The following is a 23,959-nucleotide window of genomic DNA, read 5'->3' as shown; positions in this document are numbered from 1 at the left end:
TGTACCATCAGTCCTAATTCTAAGATTACAGCAGATGATCCATCTCTGCAAAATTTCTGCATTAGCTAGGAACTCTTGGGACACAGAGCAGAAATACTTTTCACTGGAATTAGTAAAGCATGTCTTTTCTTCACTATTTATGCTATTCTTGATTTATGTAATGTTATGGTTCCTATTATAGATGGGCTACTCTTCAACTGAACAATCAGACATTTATATAGAATAGCCAAATATATAATTTCCTGTTTTATATATGAAAAATATGATGTTTTCACAAAACAAGGAGACAAAGAGGAAAAAGAAGGAACCATCAAGCTACCTGCAGTTCAGTAGCAGAGTAGGTCTAATGTGTATGTGTGGGGAGTTTATTCCATGGCTCTCTTTTCCTTGATACCCTCCTGCCTGTGCTCCCCAAAAGCCAACTTCTCTTAGCAGCCCTTTGTGTCCTGATTTTCCCCTGTTGCCTGCTCCTTCTACCCTAATACCATATTCCTTCTACCTCTTTATTTTATTGTAATTTACCTAATGTGTGCACTATATCACTACATTCTTTCAAGTGTTTCTGAAGAGATAAGGATAATCTCATGTATTTGTAGTACAGGTGAAAACACACAGCTGAGTCAGTTTCTGTGGTTGCAGTTTCAAGTTTCAAAACAGCAGGCTTGTGCATTCACTCTGTGTCAGTATACCCTTGTATTAGGAAACCAGCCAAGGCGCTGGTTCTTATCTTTTGCTCTTCATATCAAATGTGAAGAGGGTAATAATACATGTGCAATGTGAATGAATCACAGGGGCACAACAGGGTTCAACACCCAGATTCACTAAACGCAAGCAACATGCAAGGCCTGGCAAACTGAGCCCTGAGGAAAGCTATAGATTCCAATTTCAAGGGATGCAACAAAATTCAAAACAAGGAAATTCTTGCTTTATGTCTAACTGTCAGCTTTTATAGATGAAGAGTTTCTTTCTTGTTGTGTTCTCAGCTACTTATTTCATCTCTAAACTAGAAGAAATACTTTGTTCATAAATCCAATTTGTCTTTGATTAGAGCACAATAAGCCTTAAGCCCAATGGGCAGAGTTCTCCCTACCTGTTTTCCAAGATGTGAGAGGTCTAAGTTCAGTTTCTTGCTCTATTAGGTTTGAATATTGCTTTTCCAAATACTGAATTAAACTGATGAACTTTCATAGGGTGGATGACTTTTTCTGACTTTAGGACCACCTACCAAAACTTACATATAAAACAGAGCCACAGAATTTTGCATCTCATTATTTGGAGACAGAAGAAGTTTATAGGAAGAAGATCTTAAAGGTTTCTCATTTTTTGTTTTTAGTGTTACTGCTGGTTTCCAGGTAATGGTTGATCCTGCTGATGTTAGTTTCATTAGCTTACTTGGCTTACTTGCCTAGCGATTTAAATTTATCAACAGTTCCTGTGTTGGTAGGGCTTCACTGCTATCACTTGACTTAGTGCTGCAATGGTGATGACACATGAATGTCTTGCAAACTATCTGTGGCTCAAGAGCTGCCAGATGGCCAGCCTTTAACTTTGGGGTCTTTTTGGTGTGATTGTCTGCTTTTCTTTTTTTCATTTTGACGTTAAAATGGAAGTTAAATCCCAGATTTCAACAGGATAGAAAAGCATTTCCTACCCTATTCTGTACTGGAGCCAAGGGATTCATTCTTTGTGAGTGCTTAATCAGTCTGTCATAGAACTTTTTTGAGGACTGAATTCCCATATTTGAGTGTGTGACTTTTTCAGTAGCACTGTTCTCATCTGATCCCCCAAGCCGCTGCTGTCACTTAGCACAAGGTCATAATTTCTCAGTCCTGTTCACAGTGCATCAGTTCACTGGGGTGGAATTAATTTTTCCTTAGCACAATACAGTCTCTACTGACCAGTAGCATGTTTTGGTCAGTGTTAATTTGGATAGAGAAGGATCTGTGTGGTATGTCAGTCAGTATCCTTCTTTTGTTTCACACCTTTAGTTAGATTCTCTCAGCAGCATGAAGCACAGAGGCAGGATCATGGCTTACGTTACGTGTGTTGCAGCTGGTATCCCTTTGGAAAGGTTGCTCTGTCAGCGAGTAGACCCATCTGTTTCATTAGTTTCTTTTCCATACTGGCACTTCTGCCAGAGCTTAGCAGTTCTGACATCATCTGCCCAAGGCTGAAGCCTGAATTCTGAGATACTTGTTTAGCTTGATGATCATTTCTCCCCTCACTCCCTACTTCTCCTGTGACTGTGATAAAAACCATTTCTTAAAAAGCAGGACTATTTTGGAATGTTGATGACAGACTCTGAGAGAAGTGAAAGGGGTGCTCTTTTCTCTATAAATTGCCTGTTGCCCAACTTGCATCAGCAGTTAATTCTGGTTGAAGATATTAATCGTGTTCATATTTCAGCAGTTAACTAGTTGCATTTACACTTACCTGGTTTGTATGTATACTTGAGACAAAAGATCATAAATTAGATGAACAGTATCTGACTGAGTCCACGGGATAGTTTGGTGTACCTCAAACTCTTTAGGATTTCTCAATTTCCTTTAAGAAATTCAAGACTCATTTAAAAACAGGTGAGGGGGGAGGTTAACAGCTGCAAAAACAATGTTGTTGCACAGGAAGATGACAGGGGAGATGAAAGGTAGGTCACTGTAAAATGCATTATGCTCTCCTCTCCCCTCCACCCTCTAAAAAAAAAAAAAACAACAAAAAAACAAAACCACAAACCCACCCCAAAATTAACTACGGTTTGTGACAATCTGAAAAAGTAGCTTGCCTAAAAATTTACATCGTCTTGATGCATATTGAGGAGGTAGGGCTCCTTAGAGAATATGCAGAACACCAAATATTACAACAAGAATTCATGACCAACAAAATGGCGCAAAAAAGATGCAGCAGTAATTGATTTTATGTGTGTGCTTTCACATGAGTAATGATATCCTGCTTTTTATAAAGTTTCTTTCAGAAATAAGTTCTTCAGAGCTTTACAGCAATGATTAGTTCCATTAAATTCTTCTATGAGGAACCAGAAGTGTTGTTATTATTTTACTTATTTTATATGTGAATGATGTAAGCAGTGAATGGTGTAGGGAGTAAATGATGGCTTGCAGAACTGGTAACAGTAACTACATATTGATATCCCTGTTGCTTGCTCTAACTGACACTTCCTAGTGGTAAGCTCTCCTTTTTATGTGATTACATATCTCCTTCCCGGCTTGTCCTTGATACACATGGAGTTTTACTTGCAGTGTTAGCTGTTGGAAACAGTTATTTACACAGAATCTTGAACCTCCGTAAAAATGTTGTAGATATTAGAACTGTTGGGTGGGGTTTAAAAAAGCTCTGAATTCCAAGAATAAAGAATCTAAAATTAATTAACAGTTCTAAAATGCCACTCTAGAGTTCTCTTGTACTTTTTTCCCTAAAAGGCATTAGCTCACAATTTCTGAAAGCCTGAGGTTCAGATAACTGCTGTATAAGAGCTATGCATTGTTCTCATATTTCTGAAGTGCTTAGTTAATGATGGATGTGTTTTTATTACACAATAAGCTAAATGGATGTGAAAGATATTTATGTATGCAACTAAATATCTGAATCAATTATGTACACAGAAGGCCAAAATTGGTTATTTGTTCATAGTAATTGTATATTGCATTTGATTGCTTAGACCCTGGGTGATGTTCATCATCAAAACTTAGATTTAGTACCAACTAGAACTGTACTGGCCAGATCTACAGTAATCTAAATCACTATGCTGATTTACATTAATGGAACATACGGTTTCATTGCCCACATACGGTTTCGTTGCCCTGGCTTCTGTTCCAAGCGGTGAAGCCATACCCGATTGATTTATGAGTGAAGCTCAGCAGAGGCCTGTTACAGAAAAAAACTACTTGAACCTTTTCTCCAGAGGTTTGGAGATCCATGTTTTTAAAATTAATGATACTACAGTGATGGCTTTGAATTCAAACAGAAAACTGTCTTAGAGAAGAAGGAGCTGACAACAATATAGTGCTGACTGCCAGATGGGTACAAAATCGCAAAGTGTTTGCTGGAAAGTCACATTGGGAAGGTTTCATACAGACAGCAGCTGGTGAGATGCAGCTGTGCAATCAGTTCTGCAGAAAAGTACGCACAGTGTTCAGCTCTTTCAGTGCAAAACTAACTTCTATTCCACATGGATCAGAAATATTTACCACATTCTATTATTAACTGGATGCTGATTTTGTGCAGGACCTATTTTGGAAGAAAAGTCTTGCTTTTAAAACACAGTATTCTTGCTCAGCAACAGATTCCGATATGTTTAATTACAACATGTACTTTGGGGGGGGCAGTGGTTAGCCTTCTTTGAAGAGATGATGGGCCATTTTAAGTATCACTGTAAGTGGCAGAAGATAAGATATATTTCTATCAACATTACAAGAGGACAGGAATTGTCTTAAGGTGGCTATTTGTTTTATGACGATCCATAATGAATATTATGTACTTACCGTACAGGTAACATTTAGAAAGACTTTGGTATATCAGTTGCCTTTAACGTCCTTAGGATTTGATGCACACCCTTTATTACAATGACAAGATATTTTGAAATAGGCAGAAATGCTTTGGCATGGATCTAATAGAAATCAACCATGGTGGAACATCACCAGTTGTTGTGACTAAAAGTTACTGCTTTTTCACACTTGAATCTCAGTGAAGTCCAGTAAATATCTTTTGTTCTACACTCTCCAGTATAGCAATTCAATCAAAAACATCCGATCCTGCTTCACAGAAACAGGCGTTGTAGGTTGAAAACTCCTATGCACTGTTGAACCTCCAGCTCTGAGCATGGGATTTATGGTTTACATCTCCAGAGACACAGGCAGTCCTCAGCTGCATTATCTCTGTTGGCCATCAGCCCAGGCAGCCAAACCTCCAGGAGTGGAGAGGATGTGTTCAGGGTCCTGACACTGAGAGGTTCTTTTCCCTGATTGTGTCTCAGAGCACTCTCTCTTTTGTTCTGTGGTTTTGGACACCCAACATGAATACTTGGTTAATTTTATCTCTGTCTAAATGTTTTCTTGTGTTCTGCTGCCTGTCTTCTGTGGTGAGTCAAGAGAAAACTAACTTCCGAAATATATGCTCATCCCATTGTTTTAAAGTGCTCTCATTTGGAGGAGGGAGATGAAAAATGTGTGGCTATTCTGTATTTCTGTATGAGAGAATAGCTGTTGTGACGAATGTCTGTTAGGAAATCATGGATTTCACACTTCATATATGTGTTTCATAGTTTTTCACTGTGATTAGAAAAGTAATTCAGAATACCAGTCAATTCTTACACAGACAGACTCTTCAGATTATTACCAATGTCATACCTAATTGCATAGTGCTGCCCAGCAAAAGCACTCCTCTAGTAAACAAGATGCCCAGTCTGAATTTTCCATCCTGTGTCTGAAGTTAATGACCAGCAGTGTCACTTGGTCTAATGGATTTGAGCTAGAATGGTTAAGAATTCTGAGTTCTTTTTCTAGACCTACTGTGTTCTTTCCACTTTCTGTGCCAATTTTCCTATTTATAAATGAAAAGGTATTGATACTTTAGCTGGATAGGAAGAAGGAGAGTAAAGTCTTTTTGTGTTTTGGTATGCTTGTTTGCTATTTTAAGTCTGTAAATAGGGAACATATTAGTTGTTTCCATTTGAAAACTGGGGAATGGGGAGAGAAAAAAGAAGAAACCATACTGCCCAAAAGTTTTCTTGGTCCTTTTACCTCATTTTTAATTCTAGTTTTTCCTCCAAATTAATACTATTTTGACCTTTTGAAAGAATGAAATGTAGAAACATTGACATGTTGAAATGTTTTAAATATATCAAGAAAACATACATTCTGTGTTCTTTACTGATATTTGGAAGCCATTTCTAGTGAACGGCCTTCTGGAAAAGCTATGGAATAAATTCAAATAAATTCTTAAATTGTAACTAAATACCACTTCCTGCATCAGTGAAACTTACAATTAGAATGACAGTTCTCTGTGAACATGGATTCTTTTCCCAAGGGAAGGTTCCATGGTATATATTTATATAGTAGATTAATTAATCCTTGGTATCTGTGCTGGTGCTTTGCCAGCAAAGTTGAAAAAGGGACAAGAGCTACTGTGATCCGAGAGTGCCAGCTGGGTGTGTGCCCAGAGCTGGGCTCTGTCAGACCCAGGCTGGTCAGCCATAGCTGAAGAAGAATATCATTAGTAAATACTGACTAATGACTTCTACCCTGGGATGACAATCCGTGGCCTTATATTTGACAATAAGAAAAGTTTGTTTTATTGAGAAGTAACTCAGGCATTTTGACTTCTATCTTACTCTGCAAAAACTTAAGGGAAAGTTTTCACATCATCTCCAAGGATAATTTTGTGGTTTTGTCAAACAAAAACTTACAAGCTCCTTTTATTATGCATTATGCAGTCAAAAAATTGACATTATAAAATCAAATTCCTTTCATGCTTTGAACTAATTACTGTGCCCTTTTCACTTTAAGTATTACCATGTCATGAAATTCCTTAGCTAAGTATTCTGAAAAGCACAAAAAATCACGGCCAACCCAAACAAGCTGTGAAATGACTAATGGCTTCAGCTTTAATCATCTGACCTGTCCTTTGAGAGAACATGACTTGGTGTGCATCTTTACTGTGACACATCTCTGGAAGTTTATGGGACATCAAGCATATCTAGTTAGCAATTAAACAGTTTAAATTGCAACATGAAATGCTAACATCTCTTCCTGCCTGGGGGGTTCCTGTTGCGAGGTAGCTGATACCTTTCTAAAATAAATATTGAATGTTGAGATGTTTAACTAGCATAAAAATGTCAGCTGCAAAGCTAATAAATGTGAAATGTTTAAATGGATAAGGCCAACACTGAAACAAAAGTATGAATTCTTCACAAAGTGTCTTTTATTGTCCTAGAAAGGAAGAGTCTTTTATATGTTAAGGTTGGACTAGCAAAATCTCACCTTCCAGTTTTTCCCTGAGCTAATTAGACAGAAGCTGGATGCTACTCAGGCTTCTGCTGCTCACAGAAGCTCATTTTGAAACCTTTGTAATGTGATTTAAAATTCTTCTTTTAAGGAAATTGAAAGCAAATTGAAGCAACAGCTTATTTTTAGGTACCTGCCTGTATATCAGAAAACTAGCAAACAATGAACCCGGTACTTCTTTCTCACCTGAACAGATGGGGTTCTCCTCATTAGCCTCAGTGCTGTCTAATTCTAGACATTTTATTTTCTTGTTGCCTGCTCCTGAATGTAAGGTACTTATTCTGCTCCCACATCACTTGCATGCTGGGCTTAGAGTTTGAAGACTGATTCAAAGTCCACTGACGTCAAAGACCTTTTTGTGTTAATTGCAATACATTTTGCACAAAACTGAAATGTAAGGTACTGTTCATTAGAAACATAAATTGATAGGAAATGAATAGTTTCATCTTCAGAGTAGGAAGCCAGGGGGTGTGTGTTCTATCTGTGACTTGTGAAAGAAAGTAAGACTTAGGCAAGTCTGGTTTATGGATAGGGCAGAGGTAGAGAGGGATTTATACTACAACCAAAAATATATAAAAGGATGTTTCTTCATGAATGTAAGGGCACTGCACTTCACATTACTACTTCATGCCTTCTCCTTATTTGTGCCTGTCATCAAAATGGTTCCAAGCCATGTGTTTTAAACTTGCTTGGTGTTTTGCAGACAGCTATAAATATCACTATTTGTATTATTATTATCTTAAAGAAAGCTTATGCTTAATTTGTATTATTATTATCTTAAAGAAAGCTTATGCTTAAGCTTCTTTTCTTTCATGTCATTACTTTAATTCTTCCTCATTATGTTGGTAATTATTTTGCCAGGAATGCATAATGCTTCCCAAGAATGCATATCTGTTCAGTATTAGTTGTGCACAAAGGTCAGACAAATGTCTGTTGCACCCAAACCCCAAAGTCATGTGAATTTCTGGACAATTTGAAGTATTGAAATTGAAAGGGACAAAACCTAAATTTGAGCTCTTATCTGCAATTACCTCTTTTCTTCTCTGTCAGATGAATTTAAATCCTTTAAGATGACATCTCAGAAGTGAACATATGTTTATTTTTAGGGAGCTGGCTATACAGTTTATTGAATGAACCATGTAACAAGCTTAGTAGGAAATGGAGCTAGATATAAAACAGAACACATAATTTAATAAATGTTGTCACTAAGGGGAGAACAAACATTATGACATGGAGACAGTAGAACAGAATTCTGAGGAAAGAAGAATTGCAGTAGTCCATGTACAGCAGATTAACAATAAATATCTGATTATTGGGTTTGCAGATGTTTGTGCTAATGGTTCAGAGTCTGATTCAGTATCCATCCAAGTTAATGGAAGTCTTTATTTAATTTTCACCAGATTTTTATTAGATTTTGGAAATAGATTTTACATACCTACAGGGTTTTTCAAAGGCGGATACTAACAAAATAAATTAAATTCCAAGAATCAGTCCTTTTGCATGAGCAAAGTGTGTTGTTCCACTGAAGTCAATAGAGATGTCAATTTGTTTCACTTAGGAGCAGAGCAGGTTTACAACCTGTTACTCTGTTCAACTAGAGAGTGTTGTTCAAGTATATTTCTCTATATTCAGGTTCTTTGTATTTACTTTCCTTGATGAGTCATGATGTGGAACACCTTCTTTCAGACTTGTGTGAACAAACAAATACATACACCCTGAGAACAGCAAGAACTTTTAAAAAGCTGCAGGTAGAAGCTCTCTAGGGAAGTAACTTTTGTACTGTAGATAACTAACCTAGAGTAGCTACCTAGTACTGTTTTCTGAATTTGTTACTTCTTTGTTGTTATCATCCTTTCTACTCTCTCATATGAGATGTTTTATTATCTTAATTATATGATATGAACAGAAAGAAGCTTGGGGTGGAGAAAAGCAGTAGGGAAGGGCTCCAAGGGTTTGAATGATTTATTCCCTTTTGCATATCTAACTCTGCCACTTGTCTTGCAAAGCAAAGAGACTTCCATGATAAGGGAATTATTTCTGTCACTTCAGTGCTACAAAAGTAATTTTGCATAATTTTATCTTCATAATTTTATAGCTTTCTTTATTAGGGAAGAAAATAACAACTAAAATGTTAAATGTTGCAAACCACTATCAGGTAGTGTCATTCATTTAGAGGGTCATACAGAATAGGTGGATGCCTTCTCTGTTTTTTGGTGCTTACTGGAGAAGCAGGTATTTAATTAAAGACAAATGAATATGATTTACTTAAATATACTCATGCTTTTAATGAAAGGGTCTAAAGCTTTTATATATGAATGAATATAGTGTTATACACAGGGGCTGCACATATACATTTCTTTCAATCCCGAAGGTCTGTGAAATGGTAGTTGTTTAGTAGCATGAAGCAAAGATATCAAAAATCCCATGTTCAGTTAGTGTTTTGGAAAAGCCCAAGGTGGACCATAGTTTTGAGAATCTGAAGCTCTGAATACTATATCATGAGTGTTATAAGGATAACATTATATTGCTTGTTGCGTAGACCTGTCAAGGGCCTTTAAAATGATAAGCTATTAAATATACAAATTAGTTGCTTTCCATATTCTTAATATTCTTTCCCCCTGTAAAGCATATGCATTAACCCTTTATTTTTTTAAAGCAAACTCCTAGTACTTTACTAGTCCACACAAAAAGGTTTGGTATTTGCAATTTCTAATATATCTTTAAAACAACCTTCCTGTTTCCTTGCTATTGTGAGGACTTTGCATGGCAAAGACTAATCATTTCTATTTAAGAAGGTACTTTACAGAATCAACTTATTTCTTGGCTTGCAGTGACAGCCAAAAACTAGTTAGTGCATCATGGGACTATTTCACATTGAAGGCTAAAGATTTCACAAGCAGGAATGATGAATAAAATGCTGGAATATCAGGAATGCATATTGAAGGTTGTGTGGTTGTGGTAAATGTGTATTTTCTAAAATCAATGGTTTGATTTTGTTAAAAACACTAAAATTCTGGTAGGATATATTGATTTCATATTTCCTCCTTTTGTGGACAGTGACGTTTGAGAAGTGACATAGTCCATTATATTCATGTATTAACAAGGAACAGTCTTACGACTGGTAAAAACCAGCTTAACATGCTTCAGGCACTGAATGAACATGCAGCTATTGAAACAATGAATGCTGGTTTAAACTTTTGCTTTCCTTTGCCAGTTCTGGAGTTGCAATGTGTTTAATGAGATGAACAAATAACTTTGACACAGTTGCAGTGCAATGTGTTTTCCTCTTTCATTAACTGGCAATGAATAAATGTTGAGGGAAATGTAAAATAAAGTTACAAATAATGTATATACAAAATAGCTTCTACAATGAAGCTTTTTTGTCAGGTCTTGGGAATTATGCATTTGTGGTGGTTACACAAAGGGACAACAATGTATAATAGCTGTGGCAACATTATAATCTCATATTGACATTTCAGAATTCTAGAATGTTGCATTTCACCTGATGGCCTTGAATATCATGCATTTATATTTCTTTTTCTCCCCTTGCAAGTTGAGCTTAATATCTATTATTTTACTGAACATTAAATTCAAGTATCAAGAGACACACACCCTGAGCTTTAAGCTATGACTTTACACTCACTGGTCTTTTCTTCTGGTGATGCTGATCATTGATGGAAATGAACTAAACTAGGCCTGCTTTGGTCACTGTGGTAAAGAATTCTCCCTGTTTCTGCCCTGAGATAATGTTGTCATTCCTCACAATGATGAATTCTGTGTAGAATGCTTCCATCACAAGTGCAAAAAGAAAACAGATGTGTTTACATTGTCTCCATGGAGACAAAAAGACACAAGCTAAATTCACACTAGCATCAGGGAGAAGATTCCCCCTCCTTTGTCTTTCAGAGATGGAGAATTGCAGGGAGAATGTTTGAAGCAAACCAGGCAGAATTCTCTGGAGACTGTTTTCGCCCCTTGTCTCTTCAGCAAAGGATTCTTTGTGTGGTCCTTCAGCAATGATTCCTTAATGTGATTCCTTAATCCATCCTGTGATGGGTGTTTGTAGTTCCACTAGGAATTCAGTAAGAGTTTAAAATATTCTCATTTGTATTAACATTTTAAGTAATGATGAACAGGTAATTCACTACAACTTGTTCATTCATTGTCTCAAACATACCAGTTATTTCAATTTATTCAGTGAGCACATGTTATTAGTTGGGAACATTCAGAAGATGAAATGGAGCCATATGACATTCCTTCTGTTCCTTGTTTGGAGGACCGCTAACTAGTTTCCATAGATATTAATTGGAAAATATTTTTCTACCATATTTTTATCCCTTTGCACTTGTCTGTTTTCATGAATCTTTGCAGTCCACCACTGTGTTTCTCAGAGCAACTGCAGTTTGGCCATACGACACATATGACAGAGTTCATTGTGAATGTTTCGAGGCTCATAGTGACTGGGAAAGGGAGAAGTCTCTTCCCTTTTCTGCTCTTTCTCTGGAGACCATGATTTGTTTACAAGTGACAGAGAGCTGAATATATCCTTATAAAGTGAGGCAGTTTTTTAAATAAATAATGTGAAACAAAAGAGCAAAGTGTGAGCATGCATAGATACTCACACTAAGCCAAATAAGTTGTTTTCAGTTCATATGTGTGCATTCAAGCTGTTATTTAGGAATATGTTCCCTAAACTAGAGCTATTTTCAAAAACCTTCATCTAATGGCCAGAGCTTTTTTTTGTTAGTATTTTGGGGAATTAAAAAAATTAAACTCTAAAGAGAGAAACAATGCTGTGATGTCTTCAAATTTTCTGAAAAAAAGATTCTTTTAATAAAATTTTTATTCTCAGTTTTTAGGTTGTGTGCCTTCCAAACATGCATGTCAGCGCATTCCATTGAGAAACAGCGCACAGCCATGTCGAAATATCTATTTTTTATTGTTTTAAAAGCCTAATCATTCACTTAAACAGCAAAAATAACAGTAACTTGGATGACCAATCCCATGGTGAAAGTGAATAGCAGAAAATAGAGCAGATGGTGGGGGAAGAATCCAGAAGCAGGCGTGAGTTCAACAAAACATGTATTTCATAGAATTCTTCACAGAACATGATGTGAATGAATAATTTTTTGAAGAAAAAAAGATAGCATGCTTAGTTGTTAAATACATGTAATACCTCCAGGTCTCATTGTAGTTTTAGTTTAGCTTTAGTTACAATATTAAAGAGCTAAATGAGTAACCTCATGCAAGCAAACATCCCATTTAACAAGAGGCTGCCATTTGTATACGTAAAATTGTTCTTGTGCATAAGTATTTACAGAATCAAGGCCTTAAACACCATATATGTGAAGTCTCCTCTTTGAAGAATATTCAGCAGAGAAAATATTCATAAAAGGTGTCTGAAACCAGAATTAACAAGGCTTCTTCCTCAAAAATTTGCTATCAACAGCCAGGAAATTGTTTTTCTGACTGATCAGAGTACCCATCTTCTATATACTCTTGGCTTTTTTGTCAAAGATCATCAGATATTCCCCAAATTTAGGTTTGCATTTTTCACTGTGGTTTCTCCCACAAATTTTAATTTAAATATTACACATTCCAGTCATCACTGTGAACCAATGAATTGTAATTGGACTTAGTTTTCTATAGTATGTGATTTTTTGGGCTTCCTCTGATGCACATGGAAGTTCAGTCAGAGGGATGACAGATGCAATGTAGTAAACATAGTCTGGGCTGAACTCAGATCCACAGAGGAGAATGAGGCCATATGGAGATTGTTTTTCTTTTTTCCTTCTTCAAGTATAGTATTTTGAAAAGCAGTTTTATAGAACATTTTTTCATCTTTACCTTTTTGGTGGTGATAGGAAATCATTGTTTATCAGTTCTATACCATAATATCTCAGATTTAAAATGGTAGTTTTTTATGTTGAAACTCTAACTGAAATTTAATAGTGGAACGGTTATTTTTAATCTTGTTGCTAGGCTAAAGAAAATCTTACTGGAGTTGATATTAAAATCGTGAAAGATATCTTGGTGTTTTTGCCCTGTGAAAAATGGAAACCCTGTGTGGGTGGTATGATTTCTTCTGCCAATTTCTGTGATGTCTCCACAGACATGAAAAAGGTGAAACTCAAAGAAACCTCTAAAAGAAAATAAGACCTACCCATGGCTTCATTACGTACAATGCTTAGAGTTATCTCTCTGCCTGCATTCACTGTCACTTCTTTTCTCTCCCATCCTCCCCTGTACTTCAAAAGTCTGTTCATGATATTGCAAGCTAACGTCATGGTATTTTGGATTTCCCAGTTGTACCTCAAGGATTGAAGTCTTGTTGGATTTGTTGCCTAAACTTAGATGTTTCACAAGCTGGTTTCAACTCACGCTAGCTTCATTTTCAAGGCAGTTCTCCATACTTCAGGGGTAACTGAACACAAGTCTAGCATGTACAAGGACAACACATACACACGTATTGGAATTAGTTCTGCAGTGTAGAGCTTTAGGATGGCTACATTTATGTCTAGTGTGGAAGAAAATGCAAAACCTTGTTCTGTATACTCTGTGCTGTAAAATCAAATTTGTGCTTTTGCGCTATCATGTAACTTGCATTTCTGCAAACATTTTGTCACATCACAAGATTTAAACTAAAGCTTTAGATGTTTTTTATTCATGGGGTCTGCACTAAGCTGCTGGGGAAGCTGAAAAAGAAAATCTGTTCTAATAATTTTTCATTAATTTAGATCTACCACTTGAAAGTTGTTTGCATAAAAACCCATGGCAGATTTAATAAATAGCAGATTCAAGATACATTATATCCTAGTTTTGTTATTCCAGTCACAAGTTGCCAACTTCTTCCCGTATGATACCTCAGTTGTCTTATTAATGAGGCCTTCCAACTTTTTGTCATCAGCAGGTTCTCTTGTTTCATTCCTCAGTCTTCTGCTGTGAATATTAATGAAAATATGAAATGGCCAGTCCAAAACTGGAGCTTTTGTGAACACAAATCAACCTTTTTAGGCAGCTCCTCACCAGTCTAATTTATCTCCATCTTTGCTAACTTTAGTAATAAGATATTTCTGATATGGCATTTTATCAAATGATCTCTTGCAGTTTTGCTAGATTAAGTCTGCTGTATTCTTCTTAGACCACCAGTTACCTTAGGAAAAAGATACTGGATTAGTCTGGCATGATCTACTGTTGCTAAATCCATATTGTATTTTATCTCATTCCCATAATTCCTGTATCTTTACTTACCTCTCCAACCTTTGTTCTAAAGCTCAGTTCAGTGATTTTTCAGGGGAGCCATTCTTAAACGCCATGTGGACACCACCTTCTCTTTCATTGTGAACATGCCTACAGCAATTGTGGATTGTCATAGTTTAGTTTCTGTACAGTTAGATATTTGAAGTGAGAAAATGAATTGTGTGAGTGTGTTTGTCCTCCATTTATTTCACTTTATTCTCCCTGTTCTTTGCCCTGATGATTGGCCAGTTGGCTGTCTTGTTTCTTTCTCCACTTGAAGGCTGTTGCTTCTTATTTATGACCAGCGGCTTCAGGCCTCAAGTTGGTGCTTATTGGATTTACTTTCATGTCTTGCTTAATCTCTAGGGGAAGCTTCCAGCTGGCTGATCTCCTCATCTTATTATGTTGCAAGAGCTAAGCTGGTGCATATTCTTTCTTTCCAAGGGCTTCTGTAGAAATGAGGAGAGCAAGGCAGCTCCCTGTAGACCACAACTTGGGAATTGCTGTTACAGGAGTTTCTCAGGCTTTCACAGAGCAAGGAGATCATGACAAAAAAGAATCCTGAGCCAGCACCATTCTGATGATCTGCAGACTAAGTGTTTAGAGTTTGGCGTCTTGTATTGTACTGAAAGGCAGTGACTGTGCCAGGAAAGAAAACAATACAGCCTATGCTGGTGGTTCTCTTCAGAACAGGTATCCTGAATAATTTTTTTTTTTCCTGTGCTAAGCTCAGACATTCTCTCTTTGCATTGCAAAAATGGCAGAGATTTCAGATAATTAAAATCCCATTGGCATCTTGAGAGCTCTTCTACTGTATTTGACACTGATTCCAGTGAGAGTGGTGCTGGGGAGAGAGTTCCAAACCAAGGCTCAGCCCAAATCCAGAATCCTGCACAATTTACTCTCTGATCAAAGGGGGGTTTATTCCTTTTGTCTTTTGCTCATGCTGACTAAAATACTTAAAGAGTATTGTTTAGTCCAGTGATCTTGTTTTGAAGTACAATCCAAATACATTTTCTGATATGAAAGATACATTTCAACTTCTGTGATTTCATCTGCTGTTTTTAGAGTATATGCACTGGTACTTGTAGCTTTAAGAACACGAGTTACAGATATGAAGCAGTAAAAAGATCAGTTGCCAAAACCCAGAAGGATAGTGAGAGAGTATTAATGGAGCTGTATCCTGAGGCAATGCAGAAATATTTGGAATTCACTGTTGCACCAAGGCAACAATGTCATTGCAATGTTTTGACTTGTGCTTGCATTTGTAGGTCTTTATCGGATGGAAGGTATCAGACCTCTGCATGTTTGTCTAAATTTTCTCTGCTGACTGAGCTAATTGGGATTTCATTGAGCCAAAAGGTCACTTCTGTGTCACATTTTCTGTCCCATGATATAGTTTACTGCCAGCCATGTTGTAGGCATCTACTCTGTAGCTGAGTGTTTCCCCTTGGAAAGGAAGTGATTGAATGACATCCAGTAGAAGGATAAAAGCCAAGGTTAGAGGCACTGCAGATCTGTCTGAAGATGTGCAGTTGTCATGTTCAGACTCTTTTCTAGGTCTCTTGTTTAGAGAGAGACCTAGAGAGATTGGGGACCTACTGTGACCATTCAAGTTTGTACACGTGCCCTTGTTTTGGATGAAGTTTTCAAATGCTTGCTTTTGGAAAGGTAAGAGAAACAGTCACCTTAGGAGTTTAATCTAAATTATATTTGACAAAATACACCAGATTTTTAAATAGCATGTGATCAAAATGAGAACAGGACTTTTTATTATGGGACTACAGGAACAAGAAACAGAGATTAGACAATTACATCAAAATCACTGAATTCTGTAATTATGCCAAATGCAGTTCAGTGGCAACAAGTCCCTGTGTGCGTTCACCACATTCAGAGAGGCCTGACCAGTTTATTCCTCCTACTTAAATAAGGACATCTTTCTTTCCTCGGCCAGCAGTTATCAAGCTAGGGATGAACTGTAAGTACGATTATTTCTTCTTCCCTTGTCTGGTACTGATAACGTGCTTGTGTTGAAGGCCAGTCATCTTGGAGTGAATCCATTCCTCCTCAGAAGTGCTGAGCCTTATTCTCATCCCCTCGCTTTTTATGAGAATATAGTGTCATTAATTTTGAAGAAATTATGCTTGGTCTATGTGCAGGTACCTGAGACTGCAGAAAGGTATGAGTTTCTCAGCCTGGTGACAGGCATGTGAAAGTCACCTAGATGTCACAGCATACTGCTTTCAGTCTTTTACAAGCTGTACATGACTTGGCATTGTGAGCACAAAGGTGCTGGTTTTGGCTCTGCTTTTTTGGCTCTTCTCCTGTAATAGCTAGCCAACTAGCATCCCTCAAGTAGATGATTTTCAGCCTCTGCCTTTCCCTTAGGTCAAAGTGACGCAGGCTCTGGGATGGTGCTATATGTCTCCTTCCATTGCCCCTTGGGTCCTAATTATAGTTTCTTAACATTAGGCCTCCAGCCAGCCAGCAGCTATCAGCTCTGAGGTATGCCAGCTAGAGTTTCCCTTCTGCTCTAGACTCTGACTCACAGCTGCCTGCTGCATCTGGCTTAGATGTTGGGCCCCCTCCTTACACTGGGCCATGATCCCAAAGATCTGTTAATCCTTAAATTAGTCAGGGATGCTGGAAAATTTGAGTATCCTGAGAGGAAAGTGGGAATCTATTTGGATTTCAGTTGGGTGCTCCTGTGGCATGGTAATTCCAATTTCACAGTGGTGCAGACAAGCAAAGAAAATTAAGTTTGGATTTCAGCAAGTATTTGCAGACCTACTTTTTGCCAGCTCGGAAACTCATTCCACATTTTAAAAAGTAAATAATAATAAAAAGGCTATATTAATATTATATATTTTCCATAAAGTTGCCAGGGGGCAGAGCTCATCTTTATCTCCCACAGAAGGGCACAAAAGCAGATGTGGGGAATGTAAAGAATTGAAAGGGGTGGGAAATATATCTTTTTTTTTTTTTTTTTATGGTGCCATTTGCTTTCAGAACCACACAGATGACTCTGGCCCAGGCCGTAAAAGTGTTGCTAAAGCAATGGGCAGGCAAATGGGGACTGAAGCAGGGGATGGAAAAGAATGGAAGTTGTTACTAGCTTGCTGCAGACCTCCCATGAGAGTTAACGCAAATAACCTTAGACCTGGATGCTCAGTGCCCCTGATTCACATGCCCCTGATTTCAGCAGGAGTCAGAAAAATAAGCAGTTTTGTCTGGGCTGAGCACAAATCTCTGGGTTATAATTCCCTTTTTGTAAAAGGGGGATGGAAGCACTGTCCTGCCATGCCAAGGCATTGAGGATAAACATAATGAAGGCAGTTAGGATTTTGTGCACTGGTCACATTCATGTATTAAAAGATGTGAAGTGGCAAGTGTGACTTTTGCAGTATCAAATTTTTTAGGAATGGAGAAATATAAGGCAATCCCTACAGTATGTGGTACTGTAATCTGACAATTTTGCAAAGAGTATTATGCTTAGGTGTCAAGACTACTTTAGACACAGTTAAGTTCTCTTTTGCCTCCTCTGCTGTGTGCCAGTGTGGAAAAGGAAGGGAAAGTGCAAAGTGGCAATGCTGCTAATAGTGGAGCAATGACATCAGGGGAAGCTTCTGGAGGGATCCTGAGCTGAACCAGACCCTTCCATGTTGTGAAATTCTCCTGGCCTTTGTTCTCAAGAGCCTGACATGTCTATAAACTGAGGAGAGAATAGACTGGAACTTCTTTGCACCTCCTTTACTTTCCAAATGGACATTTTTCCCTTCTGTAGCTTACTTAAAGGACAGAATGGTTTAGCCCCAGTATGGAGTCAGAGTCAGTATTTAGACTGACTTCATCTGTATGTGCTGAAGAGTTACTTGAGCTGCAAAGCTTTCCCTGTGTGTGTGTGTATTGTGTCAAAGCTAGGTGGTAAAAGGCTGGATAGCATGAGGTAAGTGTTTAGAGAGCTAGTTGACATCCTGAAAATTACCAGAGACCCTCTCTTGAAACCACTTACACCCTTGTGCAGGGCTGACTTTCATTTCAGTTGCCCAAAACCCCCTCGCAGAGCTGGGGAACATGACTCTCACACACCTCACGTGAGCTCTGTCAACTCCATTGTGGCTTACATAGACAAGACCTGCATTCTTCACCTCTGAGCTGGTGGTTTGCAGCCATGTGGGACAGGGCAGGTGGAAGTGTGCTGAAGGTTGGGGGTGGATAAATGAGGAAATGAAAGAGACTTGTTCTTCAGCAAGAATGGTATTATTTGAAACACTTACTTAGATGATAAAAGAACTGAAAGAAAATTACATGAGTTTTAGTGTCCTTTTAGGAAACACTGTAGAATTAAATTAAACAATATTATTCCTTTTGGAGAGTTCGATATGGTGATGTTTTGTTCTGTTTAAAAAAATTAATGCAGAATGCTGCTACTCCACATCAAATTCTGTAGATTCTTGGAGTTACATCTATATAACTATTATATATATAACTATATAACTAAAGCCTGGTTTGTTTAGATTTTTTCCATAATGCAAGTCTTGCCTGAAACTCAAAGGATGGGAAATATATATGCATCAGAAAGTGAAATAATTTCTAGATGGAAAAATATAACAGATTAACAGAGGTTATTTTTATGTTGACATATTTGAAATGCCTTATTTATGTATTTCCTTTAAGAAGATAAATTTAAAATGGCTGAAAATTTTCAATGAGTATCTGACAGAACAAGGCTGTAAGGTACCCCTCTGCTGAGGAATTTGTTAGTGCTTGTGCTGGCCCTTTGCACAAGAATCAATCCCAATGTCCCAATGAAAGATGTCAGTGGTGACTGGTCTCACTGTCATGCTGTACATACAAATAAATGCAAACTTAAGGAGTGGCTACTACCTCCTCTTCAAGGTCAGGGCTTTCTCAAGGTTATTGACGCTTCTAGTTGATTTTGAAAGATAACATAATAAATAAGTCTGCAAAGCCAGTTAGTTTAGTTAGCTACAGCTGTGGCTGGAGTAAGTTACAAATCCTCTTTTCAACTTGCAGCAAAAGTGTTTCAATTAAATCTGCACCACCAGTGGTGACAATAGTTTGGGGAAGGAGAAATAAGCTGCCAACATTTGACTGTAATTGGCAGCTTCAGCAGAGAGGCCAAGGGGTAAATGAGCTACCCAGAGTAAATTCCCTTTTCACCTGAAAAAGCTGTTCTTCCAATGAATGACTGAGCCTCCCTGTCGGGGGACTCAATGTGGGTTAAGATCACATGCTTCTGCCTGTACTGTGCTTGTTATGTGGATAAACAGAATTTATGGTCTCCAGGGCTGTCAATCTGGCCTCTTTCAAAAACACATAAACACCTGATCCCAGTCCCAGGGAAACTGATAGGAATCATTCAATTGACTTTGGGTCAGGTTCAGTTTCCACAGCCTGCATTTTGTACACCTCACTCAAAAATCTTCTGTGTTGGTTCATTGATTTGAAAAGCTAGTGTTTGTGTTCATAAATGCAATACAATAGTATATTTTTGTTCTGCAAGGTGCTGAAAGCCATCAAGTGTCCTGTACTTTTCTGAGACCTGTGGTTGCTCAGCATTCTGGAGGACTGAGCCCTGACAGAATAGAAGACATGAATAAAGTTTTTTGTTTTGGAAAGAATAAGACACAATTTGAAGATACTTCTACCCTCCACACCCCCCACCTCCTCCTTTGTAAAATGCTGATATTATTTGGTACTTGCTGGAATGTTTCTTGCAGTCATTTCATTTTGCATTGCTTTAATTGTAACTTTGTTCTGATGCAAGGTTTTGTTTATTGTCTGTACATAAGCTTTTATGATGTCTATGTAAACTTTTATGATGAGGTTTGCTGTAGCTCTAGTATGGAGCTGCATTCTGTTTTTCCACTCTGTTCTCCTTTGCTTAGACTCACTGTGCTTTCTTTCTGGAAAAGTGAAACCAATGAAAGCCATGTGTTGCTCTCAAAAAGATTCCCGAACTACAGGATTTGAAACTTTCCTGCACTCCAGACTTTGGCTCTGCCCTTAAAGAAACCACACAATCCACATGAAAGCATATGTCCTTAAGTAAAATCATGTCAGGGGAAAGTTTGCAAGAGATAAATCCTCGCTGTGCCTATCTTGACAGTCTGCCCAGGCCACCCATTTCATGTTTAAATAGTCATTTTAACTGAAACATGTAAAGTATTTCCACCTTTTGAAAGCCGTTAGTTTACCTGGTTTTGGTTAAGAGGAATGACAGAAATAAACTGTCTCAACAGTTCACCAAAGGCGGCAGTCTGTGTGGCCAGAGTTCTCTTGTTCCAGAAGGCTATTCATTATGCCTGTAAGTCTCAAATGGCTCCGTAGTTAGTGACCTCCCTAATTCTTTTTCCTTCATTTGTTTTCTCAGCTTCTTCATAATGAGCAATTGCTAGAGGTGTCAGTGAACGCATTTTGCCTAATTATGAACCATTCCAAACATTGTGGATTGGAAAGTTCTGTTCTTGCCTTCAGTGTTTTTGGGAAAGACTTGGTGGAGAGAAAAACAGAGCAAACAGAGTGGGATATTTTACAAGGAAAGGCGCAGCGTTAATTGAAGAGAGAGAGGGGAAATGGGGAGGAATGTAAAGAAAACTCCTGAAATGCTTTGGAAATTTAAATGTATTGAACCCAAAATCCATGTCTATAGGAGGTGAATGTTATCATCATATTTGTACTGAGGGACACATAGGATATGGGGAAACTAAGGACGAATCACAAAGGGATGTTAAGTGCTAAGACTCCAAGCTTTGCAGCAACAAGATCTTGGATGTCCATCTGCCAGGTGTAGCTGGGTATGTACTCAGGGTATGTCTGCACACACTTTTGCAAACAGATGCAAGTTTCCTCTGTGATATAGGCTGTCCAGGTTTGAGTTAGCTCTAACCATCAGCTGCACAGTCATGGTGCTTTAATTAATAAGCTTGGCCTGCTTTAGTTCTGTCTACATGACTTCTTTTTCAGAGCCAGTTCATATTTAATTGGTCTCAAGTGCAAGTAGGATTTGCTCTCATGTCTGCAAAAGGCTTTATAGATCTATCTTTAGCTAGGCTGCCTGAAGCATCTGCCTAACAGCCTAATTAATAAAAAAATCTAGTTAATGAGATATGCCAGAAAGGTTATATATGCTTCTGAATCAGGACTTGTATACTCTTTCTGAACATGAGGGAAGCTTCTCTTTGTGAATGAGGTTCACAGTTCTGAAAACTGTCCTGAGTCAGATGATCTGAAAATGGGAATAGGTCAACTTTTCTAAGTCCTGCCAAAAGAGATGGTGTGGTTGGCAATTCCACCTTATCTCCCACAAGACAGCTCTTCAAGTTAGCTTGGTTACCCAGGTAACAGATAGTGAAAGGTTACAGAAGCTTTAGGCTGCTTTATTATATGCCAAACATGAACTCATATTAATGCTTCCCCCACACTCAGGCCAGAAAGCTATAATGGGTTCCTTTTTAGCTTCCTTTTTACATAAGTTAGTTACAGCTGAAATCAGATGTTACCCAGAATAGCAATCTCCAAACAGTGTCCACACCTGTTGCGTAGCTGAGGACCCAGTTAGTGCTGTTTAATCTGTTACTGTTCCCAAGAAGATCACTACTTGCATACCTAACAGGATGTCATGCTGTTAGGTCTAGAACTCCAGGGACTGAAGCACATTGTTTTCATGCTGCTATGGAAGATCAGTTGTTCAAGTCAAATCTAGCAGTTGCCTAATATATGTCTTTTTTTTTTGCCAACCATAACAATTTAACTTAAATTGATATGGGTGATTTACTTTATTATGTATTCATAGCTAAGTTAGGCTGTTGCGTCTCTGTTTACTGCACTGCTGTTTGCTGACAGATGGGGGAAATATGCTGAATTGATAGAGTCAAAGAAGCTGCTGACAGTTATATTTCTATTGCTAAGATTAGAAGGTAAGACTATACCAGTTTATGTTAATACATAACACATCGGGAAGCCAGATAAGTGGAAAACTTGGCATAAAGTTATTCTTTGTATGTTAATCCCTAAAAGGTATTTCATCTTGTATGATATTTTTTCTTAGTTTGGAACCATCTCTTTCTTTATAACCTGTTAATAAGTTATTTTGTATGTGATTCCAGACATCTAAATTCATTCTCCTTTACCATCCAGAATGAATCAATATTTGGAATTTATAAGACCTCTCTAATGGACTCAGATTTTGCAACTTGTCAAGAGGAATTTTAGGTTAAAATGGTGCAATATCTTTGGGATACTTTGACAATACAACCCGTGTTGTTAAGGTTTATGCAGTCCTCCTTCTCTCCAGGTGATTTTTAATTCCGTTGTGGTAAGATACCAAGTGACTATTCAATCCATTAGAATCTGTTTATTTAATAAGGACAAACTGAAAGAATTGTTGACAATAAGCTTGATTTCAAGTGCAGCTCTTGCAGTGGTTAGGAACTCCCCACTTTCAGACTGGAGACGTAATCTCAGCTATAGGTTGTGTGAGAATACAGTGTTATAATTAAAAAAAAAAAAGGAATTTTAAGCTAGCTGTATCTTAATTATTAAAGGAAGAAGAGATCTTACTTTACCTTGAGTGAGGAGGAAAATAGATCATTACATATGTGATATTGAATGAAATCTTGTGCAGTTCAATATTCCACTCACCACCAGCACTTAGCTGTCTAGTAGATCACTGGGATTATAAATCCACTGAATATGGTTTATTACTGCTGCAATCACAGGAATGGACATTACTACCGTTAATGACAGGCTTCTTAGTACATTAGCTGCTCCTTTTGGTTTTTCTTCTGACCATTAACTAATGAGTTTGCCTCTGTCTGCTGTCAAAAGATGACTCTTGGGGGCACCTAGGGCATTGCTGAGGTACAGCATTTTGCAAGCTACCAAGGTTTTTGTTATTTAATACAGAACAAATTATCAGAAAATAGGGGAGAAGAGATAGAGTCAGCTGAAATTTAAACAAAAAGAAAGTAATTCTTTTAACCAGTTCAGTCACCTAAACAATGGCCTTTGAAATTCACCAACCACTGTTTGGTTTATTTTCATTTGAGGTGTTCACCCTTCCCAGGAAGCAAATGATACACATGTATTTTGAACAACTGACCTACAGAAAGGCCATTACTTCTGCAGACACTATCAGCTTGTCTTATTTTCAGGACTACAAAGACCCGAAGAAAACACAGATCACGCTTTATTGGTTCTAGCAATCTATGGCATCTCAGTTCCAAGACAACAGCAGGACCCGGTCTCGATAACCTCAGTAACAAGAGAAAACAAAAGCCATATACATTTTTTCTGCTGATATAAGGAAAGTAGCTCTTTTAAAAATGAATACATACATCCAAACTGACTCATGGCCAAACTTGGCTTGTCGTTAACTTCTCTTGCCACCTACTGTTCACTTGAACTTGGCTATTTCTCCTGCTAATATAGCATGATGAGATCTGTTTGTTGTTGCACAATGGTCTATGATTCTTTTCAAACTTTAGCCAATTGTGTAACAAAATTAACATTTTTGAATTCACACTTCACTCATCGCCATCAAAACATTTAAATCAAGTTTAAATAGATTTTTAAATGCCTAACTGATTTGCTCATTACACTCAAAGGATGGAGCTGGATGCAGCCGGTACTCTAATTAACAGATTGTTCTCAGAGATACAGTTTATTAAATATACCATGTT

This window comes from Harpia harpyja, chromosome 1 (assembly GCF_026419915.1).
Source record: "Harpia harpyja isolate bHarHar1 chromosome 1, bHarHar1 primary haplotype, whole genome shotgun sequence".
In the NCBI taxonomy this organism is placed as follows: domain Eukaryota; kingdom Metazoa; phylum Chordata; class Aves; order Accipitriformes; family Accipitridae; genus Harpia; species Harpia harpyja.
Note: the sequence above shows the minus strand (reverse complement) of the source record.